Below are 16,190 nucleotides of genomic sequence, written 5' to 3'. Positions count from 1 at the left end.
AAGTTTAACTATTGTTGTAGAGTGTACCCCTGTCCTGAGGAAGCCAATAAGAAAGTGATGGCTGAAACGCAACCGCGTCGACATACAGACTAAGGAGGAGTCCACCTATTGTTTCGATTAAAACATTAGTTATTTGGCATAATAAATTAAGATAGAGAGATGATACCTCTGATGCCAAGAGGACTACCTCTGAATGCATCACTGAGATGGAGAAGTGTACATATTTAAGAGGTAGTTAGGGGAATGTATATGATGTACTTGTTGTATATATGATTATGTATATAAGGGTTGTCCTGTAATTTATCTTTGAATATTTGTGATGAATTTGTCTAGTTTTGTGTATAATTCATTTTGATGCTCACCACTGATAAATAATTATTGAATTTGTTATAAGAAATAGTGTTTTGCCAAGGTAATTTATAAACTCTTGTGCAAAAATAAATGAGAGATTGATCCCTCCATACCAATTGTTTATATATTATAGATGTCAATTGGGCTGCGGCAGGGTTCTCAAAAGTCTCTGACTTTTTGAGAAATGGGAAATGGATAACTTTGACGGAAGTGACTCAATTAGTCACCCGAAAAAAGAATTTTTTTTAAAAAAAATTGAAAAAAGAAGTGGGTTAAAATTCTTTACATATCTAGGATACCCTAACTGTTAATGATATAGAGTACAAAAGTAATCAAGTGGGGTATCCTTGAAGGGGGCGCCAGGTGTTTCGCTGTGGAAGTTGACTGCGTTTCAGCCTGTAGCAGTATTAGGCCATCATCACTACCAGGTTACAGTTATTTATATTGCAGTGCTGGGGATAACAGGATACATACATTTCTATATATATGTGAAAATTCTGTGGTGGACCAAGAAAGACAGAAAGGGCAGTGTAAGAAAGTTTCTTAAAGTTGAGCCCAGACAGGGGAGAAGAAGGGGATAGAAAATACATAATGGATGCTGCAGACAAATTACGCGTGACTAGGCTCAGAGTAGAGAGGTGTGATGTAGAGTGTTAGTCCAACCACATGAAGACAACTTACGGGAGATCCAGAAGAGCGATATAGTGCAAGGTCGCAAGTGAATAAGAATGGGGCTTGATGATGAACAATATAGGATGTCAATTAGGGTCCAATTTCGGGAGACAAGACATCGATCCAGTTGCGAAACCAAGAAGCTGCTGGTAGTGTTACCTGTGAAGTACAACGAGTGTCATGAGAGGGTGTCCTGTAGGGGGTGAGGGTTATGTGTGGGGGCTAATGAAGGAACAAGCTGTGCAGGACGTGTGTGACAGCCAGGTGGTGGGGTGGAAACAGTCCATGGTAAGGCCAGGTGTGGGAGCCAGCCAACCCGGGAGGTTCTAAGTGTGCGGGGCAGTTGGGCTGACGAGTGCGCCAGATTGAAGAACTAAAGAAGGAGTGCTGGGGGCCTTGAACTGAAGCAAAACATGAGCAGCAGCGCAACGGTGGAGAGAAACGGGCCGAGAGGAGAGGGAAAGAAGGGTTGTGTCCGCAAGGAAGAATCACTAGGCAGGGTGACAACAGAGAAGGACGGGGAACCCAGACGATCGAATTACAGGCTGGCGGAAGGTAAGGGCGCCGAGTTCCGGCCTCCCAGACAGTAAAGGAGAGATCAGGCTCAAGGAGTTATCAATGGGCAGGAAGAGGTGGATGAAGCCGGTCGTATAAGATACGGAGCAAGTGGTGCGCTACTCGTAGGAAGAAGGTGTCAAGGGAGGTGGAGATGGGTGCTTACGGGATGGGTGTCTGTAATGAACAAGAAGCGTGCGGAGGCGGGGTGGCATGCCCTGATGAGTGACGGGTAAAGCTAGAGGTACTTACTTGATGAAGTCAGCGAGGCACTTCAACGGGCCAGCAAAAGTTGGGCTCATGCAGTATGTCTCGCAGCAGTCGCAGTTAAATGCGCAAGACAGGTCACGTGATACGTTTAAACTAAAAGAACACTAGAACACGCGCTGGTGTACCGGCCAAGGTAAAGGATAGGTAGACAAAGAAAGGGAAGACAGACTAGGGGGGTACATGAAGTCAGTTATAAAATGGGAGAATTCATTCATGATCTTCAGTATAATTAGGCAATAGATATTAAAAATAGAGGTCTGTCTCAATATCGTTAGGTGTATATAGAGACAGGCAGGCATCCTAAGTGGTGCACCAGGATAGTAGAGGAGTTTATAGGGAGGTACACATGAATTATCAACAGTTCGGTTGGATCATAAAAATAGCACAATGCAAGCAGTAAATTGGATGCGAATCAACGAAGATACAAGCAGTGTATAGGAAACAGATCCTATGGAAGAACTGGGTACGTACATATGTAAAAAAGCACATAACAATTACTAGGGTACAGGACAGGGTGGGGATATATCAACAGTTAGGTTGGATCATATAAAACAAGCAGTATATTGGATGTGATTCATTAAAGATACAAGCAGTGTATAGAAAACGGATCACATGGTTGAGCTAGGTACGTACATGTGGAAAAAAAGAAAGGCTCACATAACGATTACTAGGGCACAGAACAAGGTGGTGCTTTATGAAAAAAGCAAGGGGAGAGCTAGAAGGTCAAGGCACTCTGTAGGATCAGGAAGGACCGAATGGCTAAGGATGACTTATGTGAGTGTGGTTTTCCACTCATCTAAAGTGTTCAGGCCATGTTCAACGATATTGCATCAGGCTATCCAGCGGCATTCATATCTGTTCAGGAGCCTTTGAATGTCACCACCTCTGATCAGGAAGGACGGTTGGTCGATACCCATCCAAGTAAAATTAGTGTCATTGTGGTTATGCTCTTTGAAGTGTGTGACCAAGGGTGCTGTCAACGCACTGTCATTGCATCTTATCCGACTGCGGTGTTGTATGATTCTGTCTTTGATCATTTGTGAGGTGTGGCCGATGTATAGGAGATTGCAGGGACAGCGTATTGAGTAGATGACATTTTAGGCTCTGCAGTTGGTAAAGAATCTTAGTTGATGTTTCTGTCCATTGTCTTCAAAGCATTTTGTGTTGAGTGAAGTCGAACATGCGGAGCATCTTTGGCATTTGTAGTGTCCAAGTAGAGGTGGAAGGCCCCATGCGCCCCTAAAAGATTCATCTCTGGTTTTGGTCTGTGGCCATGTGATGGCGTTTACCAGGTGGTCCAAAAGGTTTCTTCCCCTGCGGTACGAGAACAATGGAGGTTCGTTGAATATGTTTAAAGGGGCAAATGTTTTCCAGTTTCTTTTAATTATTTTTGAAAGTTGGGGCGTGGCCTAGCCGGTGACCAACATGGCCGCCTGACTCAGGAGCTCCGGAGCTCTCGGACGAAGTAGCCCGCCACACCGTGTAACACCAGGGTAATATGAACCCTGATGAGGTGACTCCAGCTTGCGGAACGTCGGTGAGTAGAATGAGACACTGATATCCTGCTGGGCTGCCGGGAATGCAGAACTCCAAGGCACGGTGTGCCTGGGCCTAACATGGCATTCTGAGGTCCTTAGTCAACAGGGCACTCGGGTGAGTCTGAGGGTGGGGCCCGGCACACGCACGCAGCGACCAACTATGATCAACACCGCGGTCGAGTGAGGACCCGAGCCTGCAACCAACAGATGACTGGGAGACACATTCCCATTAGGTACCGACATGCTGGGCTCCAATTAATGCGATCGGCTGAGGTTTAAAGTGAGAGAAGGAGAGCTCGCTCTTCGCTATTACCTGTGCTACCCTGCTGGGCCACGCAATGCTGTACATGCGAGCCATCCAAAAACAGATAACAATATTCGACATCTGATATATACATAGGCTATCGAGCAGCAGATTGATGGAGAGTCAAGGACCAGGGCCATTGTCATCAGCTTGCTGTCGCGCCGCCGGAGATGGTTTGTGCTTTTTCCAAAATTGTTCAGCTTCTGCAGGGGAATTGAAAATATAGGCTTTGCCACCAAGCTGGGTGTGGAGCCTGGCAGGGTAGAGCATGTCATATTGTACATTTGCCTTTTGGAGGACACGTTTTACATTTGCGTACTTACGTCCTGCTTCCTGCACTAGCGGTGTAAAGTCGGGAAAGAGGGATATGGTGGAACCCTGGTAGTTAAGTACGCCACACTCTCTGGCCAGTCAGAGAGCTACATTGCGGTCGTTGTAATTAAGGATCTTGGCGACTATGACTCTCGGAGGTGCCCCAGGAACAGGCGGAGGGCCAAGAGTCCGCTGGGCTCGTTCCATCGTGAATGATGTGGAGAACACCTACCGTCCAAACAGCACCACCAAGACAGTTTCAACAAACTTAGCCATGGGGCCAGTATTCGTCGACTCCGCAATTCCAGAGACGCGGATGTTGCTTCTGTGGGAGCGCGCCTCCAAATCCTCTGCTTTGGTAGCAAGTTGTTTAAGGAGTTATTCGGTGCGCTCCAGGCGTGTCTGGATTTAGGGTTGTGCATCCTCCAGGTCAGAAATATGTTGTTTTGTACCGCAAATTCTTGTGTCTTGTGCTTCCAAACGGCCATTTATATCATCCAATCGGCTATTAAGTGTGTCCAAGCGGGTATCAGTGGATTGAAAACCCACCCAAAGCTCAGCCATTATGGCGGCGCCCCCCTCAATCTGGCTATTCTCCTCCCCTGCAGCATTTTCCGCCTCATCCCTCCTAGGGTCTTGCCCGCCTCAAAGCTGAGCTGGCGCTGTTTGGGGTCGCTGCGGCCCATTGTAGGATCTCACGCCGAGGAGCAGTACCCCGGTATAATTGAGGGCAACCCAAGTAAGGGCCATGGATATGTAGGAGGTACTGGTCCTTTCAAAGGAAAGGGAGTTACCCTAATGCAAAGCAAAGGGACAGGGTAAAAGTAACACTACCAAAGATAATAATGTCCCTATCGTCTTTTGTTTTTTTAAAAAGGGGAATTATCTCACCATGGACCAAGTGTCTAATGTTCTGTTTGAGAAATATCACAATCCTAGTAGTAAGTAAGAGCAAAGTAAACAATGAACTAATAATATGTAAAAGACATCACAGTAAAATTTATTAATGATAGACATATATTAAAAAATATACACTCTAAGCCACTTCTAGCTTAGATGAATACCATATCATTCCTCCTATTTCAGGTTACAATCTGATTGTTATTTCCCAAAGTTAAAAAGTTAAAAACATTTGCTTGAACAAGTCTAGTCAATATAGTTGGTAAAAAACAGTCATAGTCAATATAGTTGTTAAAAAACAGTCGACGCAGCGTTTCAGTGACTGCTTGATGCTTTCACCTTCCTCAGGACTAACATCGTTTTATTTAAAAAAATCTTTTGATTTATGAACTTTCCTGAAGCCAAAGTTTATAGGCCGTTTATATTTTTCCAGGGGCCACTGATATCTCGGCCTTTCAACACCAATGGTTTCCGGGTTCATACATACGAACCCGGAAATCCGTTAGAGCAGGGAGGCCGTGGAACAACGATTCGACTGGGTATATGCGAAACATCCCAGAACGAGAGCACCAAGGCGCCAATTGAAAAGCGTTGCCATATAAGCCAAGTATAAATTTGGTAATTTATAGAAAAGAATCATACTCAATTTGAGAAAAATCAATTTCAAATGGCTACCCTTAGAAGAAGATGACATGGTGGCTCTAACGGATATAAGAACATACCATTGGTGTTGAAAGGCCGAGATATCAGTGGCCCCTGGAAAAATATAAACGGCCTATAAACTTTAGCAGGAGACTCACTTTATGTACCTCACACTACGCACAAGTTTGCATCCAATTGGGGCGAGAACCCATTTTTTTCTTGTTATAGCTCATATTCATGAGGCGTATACATTTTATTGCATCGATCTCTTCCTTTCCGGGCTGTCGATGTAATTGATGATCCTGGCGGCAGATATGTCTTAGTGCAGGTAATGCTGGGGGGTAATAGTATATTGCTTGTAAATGTGACCACGTTGCGTTTTGCGCCATTTCCTGTCGTGGGCACTAGGCCGACCCGCACAAGTGAGGTACCATTTTTCTCGTAAGTCTTTGGGGAACACGGGGTGGGTGGAAATTCGTGGATCCACGCAGATTCCAGAACTTTCAACCACAGAAATGTGGGGAAAATGTGGTTTTTTTGGACAACTTTTTTTGGTTTGCAAGGGATTCTGGGTAACAAAACCTGGTGGGAGGCACTCAAGTCACCCCATCCTATATTCCCCTGGGTGTCTAGTTTTCAAAAATGTATAGGTTTGCTAGGTTTCCCTAGGTGCCGGCAGAGCTAGAGTTCAAAAACTACAGCCAGACACTTTGCAGAAAAAGGGTAAATTTTCATTGTGAAAATGTGGTGTGTTCACGTTGGGTTTTGAGCCATTTCCTGTTGTGGGCACTATGCCTACCCACACAAGTGAGGTACCATTTTTATTGGGAGTCTTAGGGTAATTCAGATTTGTAAAGCAACTGTTATTACCTATTGATTTTTTATACATTTCTGCCTTCCAAATGAAAGACATTGTGACCGATAATTCTCATGCTAGTATGAGTATTCTCAATTTCGAAAATGTGCAAATATGTACTGTTTCTAAACTCTATAATTTGTTCCCATTTCAGAAATACATAGGTGTCTTTCATACCGATTTTTCCATGTCTGCATTTTCCCACAATAATTACTATATACCCGGAGCATAATAAAAAACCATTGCAAATTGCTGCTCAGTTTTTGACACTGGGTTCATCGGGTTCTTGGTGAACCTACAAGTCCTATATATCCCCTCAACTAGGAAGGTCCAGCAGATGTAACGGTATATTGCTTTCAAAGAGCTGTCATAATTAGAAGAAGTTACAGGTGAAAACATTGACACAAAAGACAGTTTTTTTCAACTAATTTTCAATGTTTCCTATATTTAACTGTTAGTTTTGATAAAGAAACCTTGATGGATCTACACAAATGACCCCTTGCTGAATTCAGAATGTGGTCTTATTTTCTGAAATGTATAGCTTTCCAGGATCAATTATTGGTTTCACACCCATTTCTACCATTAACTGGAAGGAGGTTGAAAGCACAAAAAATAGCAAAAATAGGCTATGTCCCAGAAAAATGCCAAAACTGTGTACCAAATATTGGTATTCTGACAAAAGTCTGTCATTCCTTATAAGCTGGGAAAATGGTGATTTCAGCCCCACAAACCCTTTTTTGATACCATTTGCAGAGAAAAACCCAGACACTTTCATTTGCAGCCTGTTTTTCCCATTTTTCACAAAAAACTAAAACTTTTGCTGTATTTTGGCTAATTTCTGGGACCCCTCCAGGGGACTCCACAAACCCTGGATACCTTTAGAATCCCCATGATGTTGGAAGAAAAGGACGCAAATTTGGCGTGGATACCTTATGTAGTTAAAACGTTACAGGGGCCTAAGCCCGCACTACCCCAAATAGCCCAAAAAAGGCTTAGCACAGGGCGGGAAAAGGCCTAGCGGCGAAGGGGTTAAAAATATATATATATATTTTGGAAAGTTTGTTGCTGGTCGGGGAAAATGTCGAGACAAATGGGATGCAAGAGTTCACCCTCTTTTCCTTGGGTGTGAGTAATGTGTCACAACGGTTGTACCATGCTCGTTTCCTTGCTCTTGACACCAGTTTATTTGGATAACCCCGTGAGATGAGCTTCTCAGTCAATACCGCGGCTTCCCTGAAGAAATCCTTCCTCCATTTACAGTTGCGGCGGATCCGTAAAAACTGCCCAAAGGTTAGGCCATCACGGAACCCCTGCGGACGGTAGCTGGAGAAGGCCAGTAAGGTATTTTGCTCAGTAGGTCTCCTGAACAATGCTGTTCAGATGTTGTTGTCTTCTGCTTGTAGTGATAGATCAAGGAATGGTAAATTGTTTTCTTTAGGGTCAATGGTGACCCTAAGGTGTTGTTGGCAAGTGTGTAGCCAATCCACAAATTGTAGTAGGTTCTCATTGTTTCCTGACCAAATAAGTAGAATATCGTCTATGTAACGAGGCCAGAAAGAAATGTTGTTCCTGAATGGATTGAGGTCGGTGAGGATCTTGGTTTTTTCTAGGTGGTACACGTAGAGAATGGCCAAATTTGGGGCAAAGCAGGCACCCATTGATATCCCTTTGATTTGAAGATAGTACCTATCTTTGTATAAAAAATAGTTGTTTCCCAAGGCAGTTTCCAGTAGGGACATCACACCCAAGAAAAAGAGGGTGAACTCTTGCATCCCGTTTGTCTCTACTTTTTCCCCGACCAGCAACAAACTTTCACAAAAAATTCAAAGAAACTGGAATACATCGGCCCCTATAATCATATTCAACAAACCTCCATTGTTCCTCGTACTGCAGGGGAAGAAACCTTTCGGACCACCTGGTACATGCCATCACATGGCCACAGACCAACACCAGAGATTAACAACACCGCAGTCATATAAGGTACAATGTGTTGCCAGCACCCTTGGTCACACACTTCAAAGAGCATAACCAAAATGACACTGACATTACCTGTATGGTTATTGACCAACCGTCCTTACTGATCAGAGGCGGTGACATTCAAAGGCTCCTGAACAGATGTGAATGCCGCTGGAAAGCCCGCTGCAATACCATTAAACATGGCCTAAACACTTGATGAGTGGAATACCACACTCACATAAGTCATGCTTATCCCTTCAGTCCTTCCTGATCCTACAGAGTGCCTTGACCTCCGAGCTCTCCCCTTGCTTTTTTCATAAAGCACCACCTTGTTCTGTGCCCTAGTAATCGTTATGTGAGCCTTTCTTTTTTTTCACATGTACGTACCTAGCTCAACGATATGATCCATTTCCTATTCACTGCTTGTGTCTTTAATGAATCGCATCCAATATACTGCTTGTTTTATATGATCCAACCTAACTGTTGATATATCACCACTCTGTCCTGTACCCTAGTAATTGTTATGTGCTTTTTTCCACATGTACGTACCCAGTTCCTCCATAGAATCCGTTTCCTATACACTGCTTGTATCTTTGTTGATTCGCATTCAATATACTGCTTGTATTGTGCTATTTTTATGATCCAACCTAACTCTTGATATCTCATGTGTACCTCCTTATAAAACTCCTCTACTATCCTGGTGCACCGCTTAGGATGCCTGCCTGTCTCTATATACTCCTAACGATATTGAGACAGCCCTCTATTTTTGATATGTATTACCTAATTATACTGAAAATTGACGATCACGAATTCATTCTCTCGTTTTATAACTGACTTCATGTACCCCCCTAGTCTGTCTTCCCTTTCTTTCTCTACCTGTCCTTTACCTTGGCCGGTACACCAGCGTGCTCTAGTGTTCTTTTAGTTTAAACGCACCACGTGACCTGTCTTGCGCATTTAACTGCAACTGCTGCGAGACAAACTGACTGAGCACCAACTTTTGCTGGCCCGTTGAAGTGCCTCGCTGACTTCGTCAAGTAAGTAGCTCTAGCTGCGCCCGTCACTCATCAAGGCATGCAACCCCGCCTCCACACTCTTATTGTTCATGACGGATAGCCCGTCTCATATGCGCCCGTCTCCACCTCCCTTGGCGCCTTCTTCCTACGAGTAGTGCATCTCTTGCTACGTATTTCGTATGGCCGGCTTCACCCACCCTTTCCCGCCCATTGATCAGTCCTTGCGCCTGATCTCTCCTTTGCTGTCCAGGAGGCCCGAACACAGCACCCTTTCCTCCCACCATCCTGTAGTTCAATCGTCCAGCTACCCCGTCCTTCTCTGTTGACACCCCGCCTAGTGACTCTTCCTTACTGACGCAACCATTCTTTCCCTGTTTTCTTGGCCCGTTTGTCTCCACCATTGCTCTGCTTCAGTTCCACGCCCCCAGCACTCCTTCTTTAGTTCTTCGATCTGGCGCACTCGTCAGCCCGACTGCAACACACGCTTAGAACCTCCCGGGTTAGCTAGCTCCCACACCTGGCCTTACCATGGACTGTTTTCACCCCTCCACCTGGCTGTCACACACGTCCTGCACAGCTTGTTCCTTCATTAGCCCCCACACATGGCCTCACCACCTGCCCCCATACAGGACACCCGCTCACTACACTCGTTGTACTTCACAGGTAACACTACCAGCAGCTTCTTGGTTTCGCGATTGGAGCGATGCCTTGTCTCCCCAAATTTAACCCTAATTGACATCCTATACTGTTCATCATCAAGCCCCATTCATATTCACTTTGTACCTTGCCAAATATCGCTCTCCTGGATCTTGCATAAGTTGTCTTCCTGCGGTTAAACTAACACTCTACCTCACACCTCTCTACTCTGAGCCTAGTCACGCGGTAATTTGTCTGCAGCATCCATTATGTATTTTCCATCCCCTTTCCCTCCCCTGTCTGGGCTAAACTTTAAGCAACGTTCTAACAGTGCCCTATCTGTCCTTCTTGGTCCACCACAGAATGATCACATATATATAGAAATGTATGTACCATTTTATCCCCAGCACTGTAATATAACTAACTGTAACCTGGTCCTGATGATGGCCTAATATTTCTACAGGCCGAAACGCCGTCGACTTCCACAGCGGAACTCCTGGCGCCCCTTCAAGGATACCCCACTTGATTACTTTTGTACTCTATATTATTAACTGTTAGGGTATCCTAAATATGTACAGAATTATAACCCGTACTGTTTTTTGGTGTGCACCGTCGCTATCGCTGTACATACTACCTCACGTGTCATTTGCACCGTCACTATCCTTCACGAGCACTTGTGCACAGTATTATAGGTAACACCCCATTCAATGTAACGCAGTGCTATCTTCCCATGTGTCTGTACATATGAAGTTCAATATGTCAAACATGTGTATTTACTAAAATACAATTTATTTCACAAAAGAATGTCTCCCTGGTTTGCTCCCATTATATTTTAATTCTCAGCAATTACTTGTGCTACACGAATTTGACCTTTAAATAACACCCTTTTTGAGACATTGCTGTATGCTACTGATTAATGTCCTAGTCTTCATGGGGTATATGGGCTACCTCCTGTAGACTGATACTTAATGTGGACCAAAGGCAGTCAGCTCAACTTAACATTTTAAAATTGAATCCGACTTGGGACTTGGGAAACATGTGAACTGGATCTGCACTATATTCAGCGCATCGCAGACAGTGAGTACCTTTACCCGTCCCCCACTTTGCGATTCTGCTTGGTGTAAGATACAAAAAGAAACAAGTATAAAGTTTAAAATTGTGCCTGCAAGTTGGCAAATAGTAAATCGCTTTGGGCAAATTTAAGGGCTAGGCAAAAAAACATTATGGATAATGCTCAATATTTGTTGCCATTTGCTTGAAATATTTTCCGAAGTCATCAGGTATTAGGCTGTTTAGGGAATCATATAAATCCAATTCGGGGGGGGGGGAGGAAAGGGTTTGCATGGTCTCTCAATTAGTTCACATTTAGTGAATCCCGTGGACCCACCGGCCTTGCATGATAAAAAGGTCCTAAAAGCGTGATATTTAAAGGCCTCGCTATTGTTCAAATGGAATTGGGTTTTAAGTTCCGAGAAAGCCAGGACCCCTTTGGTTAAATACAGGACCCCCAGCTTGTCTATACCGGAATTAAACCATTTTTGAAAGTATGATCCCCCAAAAATATCTTGTAGATTAGCATTCTTGTTAGTAGGGGTATAGTAGTTCAGTCTGCCAATTCCTAAAAGTTTACGCACAGTGGTAAAAACCTTAAACGTTCCTAATAGGGTCCTGAACTTTACCTTCTTGTAGTACCCAAATTTGAGTTGGCACCACAAGCACCCCCAATCATCTGACCCGAGTAAGAGTTCGAAAGGTGACGGGAGTCCAGTTGTCGGTGTTAAAGGATGATCTTGCATCAATATTGGGCATGTCTGTAAGACAGTAGCCCAGTAGTATAGCCTTAGATTTGGAAGTGCCCAGCCCCCTCTTTCCTGGGGAAGAGAAAAAAAATTGAACGCTCTCCTTGGCTGAGAATATGCCCATATAAACTGAGAAAATAGTCGATCAAATTTCAGCAACATTGCATTAGTGATTTCCAGAGGGAGAGTTCTAAAAAAATACAAAATGTTTGGAAAAAAAATCATTTTGAGGACGTTGCACCGGCCAACAATAGATAGATATAAATTATGGAGGTGGCTCAAAGCCCTCTTTGTCTCTGTAGCAGAGGGGTCCAAGTTTTCGCTAACTATTGACTCAGTTTCGACCAAGATATTCACCCCTAAATTTTTTGCCTTCGAGACAACTCTTTTATCCGTCCAAGTCATTTTATTATTCACTATGATCTGAGTTTTTCCTTTATTTAATGCGTATCCCAAAACTGCACCGAAACGCTTAGCCTCTTGTTCTATTGCTATTATAGCTTTCTAGGGTTCCGGGGTCACGAGTGCTAAGTTGTCCACGCATGCCATGATTTTAGTTTCTAAACCATGTCTAATGATAGCCGGGATTTCGTGGTTTTTTTCCCAGTTTTTTTATGAAGGAACAGGGGCAACCCTGACGAGTTCTCTGTGTGATCTCAATTTGCTCAGTTAATAGCCCGTTAATAGAAACCCTAGCTGTAGGATTGAGATATAAAGCCTTAATGGCCCGGGATGCCTCTAGGCCCAAAATTAATTCTCTGCATAACGCACCAGAGAACCATCCAGGAGACCCGATCGAATACTTTTTCAGCATCAAGAAGTATTAAGGCCATCGGGTCTCCTGTGGTCTGTGCTGCGTGAAACAAAATAATAGTCCTCCGGATATGATCTGTTGTACCTTTTTTGGGGGATAAATCCGTGCTGCCACCTGGACACAAGATTTTTGGTTTTAGCTGAGAGTCGGGACACAAATATTTTGCAATAGATTTAGGAGATTTGTCTTTTTTTAGGAAAGATGATATTCTTAGCTGCTGCCCATTATAAAGGTGGGGTTGTGCCATTAAAGATTTGGGTCACCAGAGGTTTAAAAATATCTTTGATTTGGGAGGAGAAGACTTTATAAAATTCCACTGGTATGCAATCAGCACATGCCGCCTAGCCATCTGGAAGGTTTGCGATAGCCATGACAATTTCATCCCAAGAGGGAGGGTCCTCTAGATGATCCCGATCTTCCTTGTCTAGGCATGACAAAGAGATTGAATAGAGAAAGTTGTTGAGCTCTAACTGGCTATTGATTTGAGAGTCATTTCCCTCTTCTGTTTATAGGCCATGATAGAACTCACGAAAGGCTGTTTGGATTTCATCCCGGTCCTTAGTGATTGCTCCTGTAGGAGTATTAATGGAATGTATCCCATTAATAGAAAGCTGTTGCCTGGTTCTTATAGCCAACTGGTGGCCAATCTGCTCGCTGCATTGGTCATTTTGTTTCGCGAGCAGCTGCCCACCTGGCAGCAGCTTTTCCAGCCAATATAGCTTTGATGGCTGCTGTTACAAATTGTGCAGATTCCACCCCAGCCTGGACAGCACAAATAAGGTTTTCCTCAGCCTTTGCTATTTTTTTCTGGAATTGTGTAACCCGGGTTTTCTCCTGTTTGTTCTTTTTTAGTGAGAATTACACAGTCTACCCTCGAATGCAAGCTTTTGGAGTGTCCCACACAACCATAATTGGGGCAGAGCCAATGTTGGTATTCAGGAAATCCAGAATCCAACTTTTCATGTGATTTTGATATCCTACTTCATATAGTAGTGCTCTTTCGAAGCTCCAATATGAGACTTCTTTACAAGTAGCCAGGCCTCAAATATTAAAAAATTGAGGATTGTGGTCCGATAAAAATCGAGGAATAATGTCAATACTGCTTTTATGAATCAAAGAAGGTAATACCAAAAAATAATCTAATCTTGCAAGAGAATGATGAGGTGCAGAGTAAAAAGTATATCCTGGTAGATTTGGTTTTAGGCGAGACCAGGCATCCACAAGCCCATGTATGTGTAGTAAGTTTCTTAAGACTTGTAAAACCTTCAGGAACATTTAGGATTCTGATGTTGTTTTTCCTAGAGTGATTTTCCAAGCGCTCCATATCTTCCTTAAGTTCTTTATTCTGCTTAGCCAACTTGTCGATTATGGCAGAAGAGGAGTATAAAGCACTCTTTATCTTTGGGACCTCCAGCTCAAGGGCATCGGTTCTGACTGAAACATCTTCAATTTTTTGAGCCAATGATGCACATGTAGCTTGAATGGTGGCCTGATTGGATTCTGAGATAGTAAACCTTCTCCCGATGTCTTCTTTTAGACTTAGCAGTATATCTGCCGGAGAGCCAGGAGGAGACGCAGTCGTGGGAGGGTAGGGCATAGACAGTCCAGCTGACTGGGACTCATATGCGAGAGGTGGAGCATCCGCTTTCTCATTTACTGATGGAGCTCCAGATGGGCTTTCGTGGTCATCCAAATCCGAGAAGCGATTGAATAGCTCTACTGTTGGGTGAATGGCCGCCATTCCCACCCCATCTACCACACCAGTAGCAGAGGAGGTAGGAACTTGACAGTTCTCCTTTAGGAGGCCAAGAGTGTGGTATTCAAAAATTTAATTCTCAGGGTAATATAACAAAGAACTTGGCAAAGAAGCTGAAATATGAAAAGACATCTTTATTAAACTCAAATGAGTCAGGCTACGTCGCCCAGGAGCACCTAAAGCAACTGAATGAGGCAGCCTCCAGAATGGTCTTAGCTCAGACCTTTTATACCATTTATTATGCCCTAGGCATGCAAGGGAGTTGTACCAGTCACATTCCTAAACAAATGAAAAAGCTAGAGAGGCAACATTATAATTACAGGGTTTCATAAAGGTTACAGTCGACAAAGGTAAAAAGCCGGACAAAACCAACATTCTTCTTTAGACAAGCTGGATAAACCCATAATAAAAATGGTCACCTCCCCATCGTAAATAGACCATAAAAGCAGGAACAGAAACAGATGAGAGGCAGGATAAGGGGTGTGTATGTGCATACCAAACTTTACAATCTCCTGTTCTTTGATCTCTATCTGACCAGCTGCCTAACAAGGAACTGGCTCAACGAGGTCAGCTTCAGGCAACAGGGTCAGTTCACTCAGGTCATTCAAAAGTCAGCTAAAGTCATCAGCCTATGTGAGGGCAACCACAAAATGACTGCTATGCACAAAATGGAACCCATGGTTCAGAACGAAATCTCCAAATACACAGTGAATCCATTGGTGTAACATGACGAAAACACTCATGCATACCGCACTCATCATTTGCGGTTCGCTGATACCAAAATCGTCATGATACGACGATGTTTATAATATGGGTCCAGAATTTTCAGTACCACAAGAGTAGACGAAACAGTGGCAGTGGCAGGGGCAGAGGCCATAGTAGGTTTTTTACTCTCTGAATCTGAGGTGGGGTTAGATAGCACCTTGTAGTAGGTTTTTAAAGATGGTGTAATTTTGAGAGAGGAGGAAAGACCCCCTCTTGCTTTCTTCCTCCCCCTTCGTTTACCGGGAGGGGTGTTCTCGGGAGCAACCCACTCTTTACTCGTTTTAGAGTTGTTTTTTTTAACCTCAGTAATCAGGGGGGAGGCGGAGGGGGGGTCAGTCAGATCCAGCTTGAGAGTAGGGGCTCTGTTGCACAGGGTGTATCGGCTTATGACAGGTTCCGACTTTGGCTTGAAGACTGTAGGGCGGGAGGTACTGTAGAGATCACTCAGGGTTTTCTCCATAAAGTTTGTATAGGGAGTTTGCGGAAGGGGCCCCTTGATATCCACGTAAACCCCTGCAGGTTCCTCCCTGTGTGGGAGCACTCTCTCCCCAGGCGAGGGGAATGTGTTGGCAGACAAGTCAAAAGGTAGATCAAACAGACCCAAATTCGAGATCACCAGTGCATCACCTCCTCCCCTACCCGCAGGAACACCCCATAAGCCCCCAAACCTGCTCCGCCGGGCCTCTCGCACAGAACCAGCGCCTTCCCTTCCCTCCGGGACAGTCCAGTGCACACAAGCTTCGCACGGACCAACCCGGAACTGGAAGCCGGGACTCCACCGCCTCCAGGCCTGCGCCGCGCCCACAAGCCGGAGCAATGACGGCCTCGGGATTACCTCCTGCGCATCCTCGTCGCGCACCATCGGTCCTTAGAGGGAGAAAAGACGAGAAAGAGAACAGGAGCCAAACGGGGCAAAATCGACGGTAAGAGTAGCGTCGTCACATCAAAAAACGCCGCTAACGCCCCAGATCAGAGCTAACCATCAGACGCCATCACACGCCGTAGGAGGCTCAACCGCGGCCGTTAGCTTACGGCCGCCATGCTCCTC

This window comes from Triturus cristatus, chromosome 3_1, assembly GCF_964204655.1.
Source record: "Triturus cristatus chromosome 3_1, aTriCri1.1, whole genome shotgun sequence".
In the NCBI taxonomy this organism is placed as follows: domain Eukaryota; kingdom Metazoa; phylum Chordata; class Amphibia; order Caudata; family Salamandridae; genus Triturus; species Triturus cristatus.
This window is presented reverse-complemented; position numbering follows the sequence as displayed.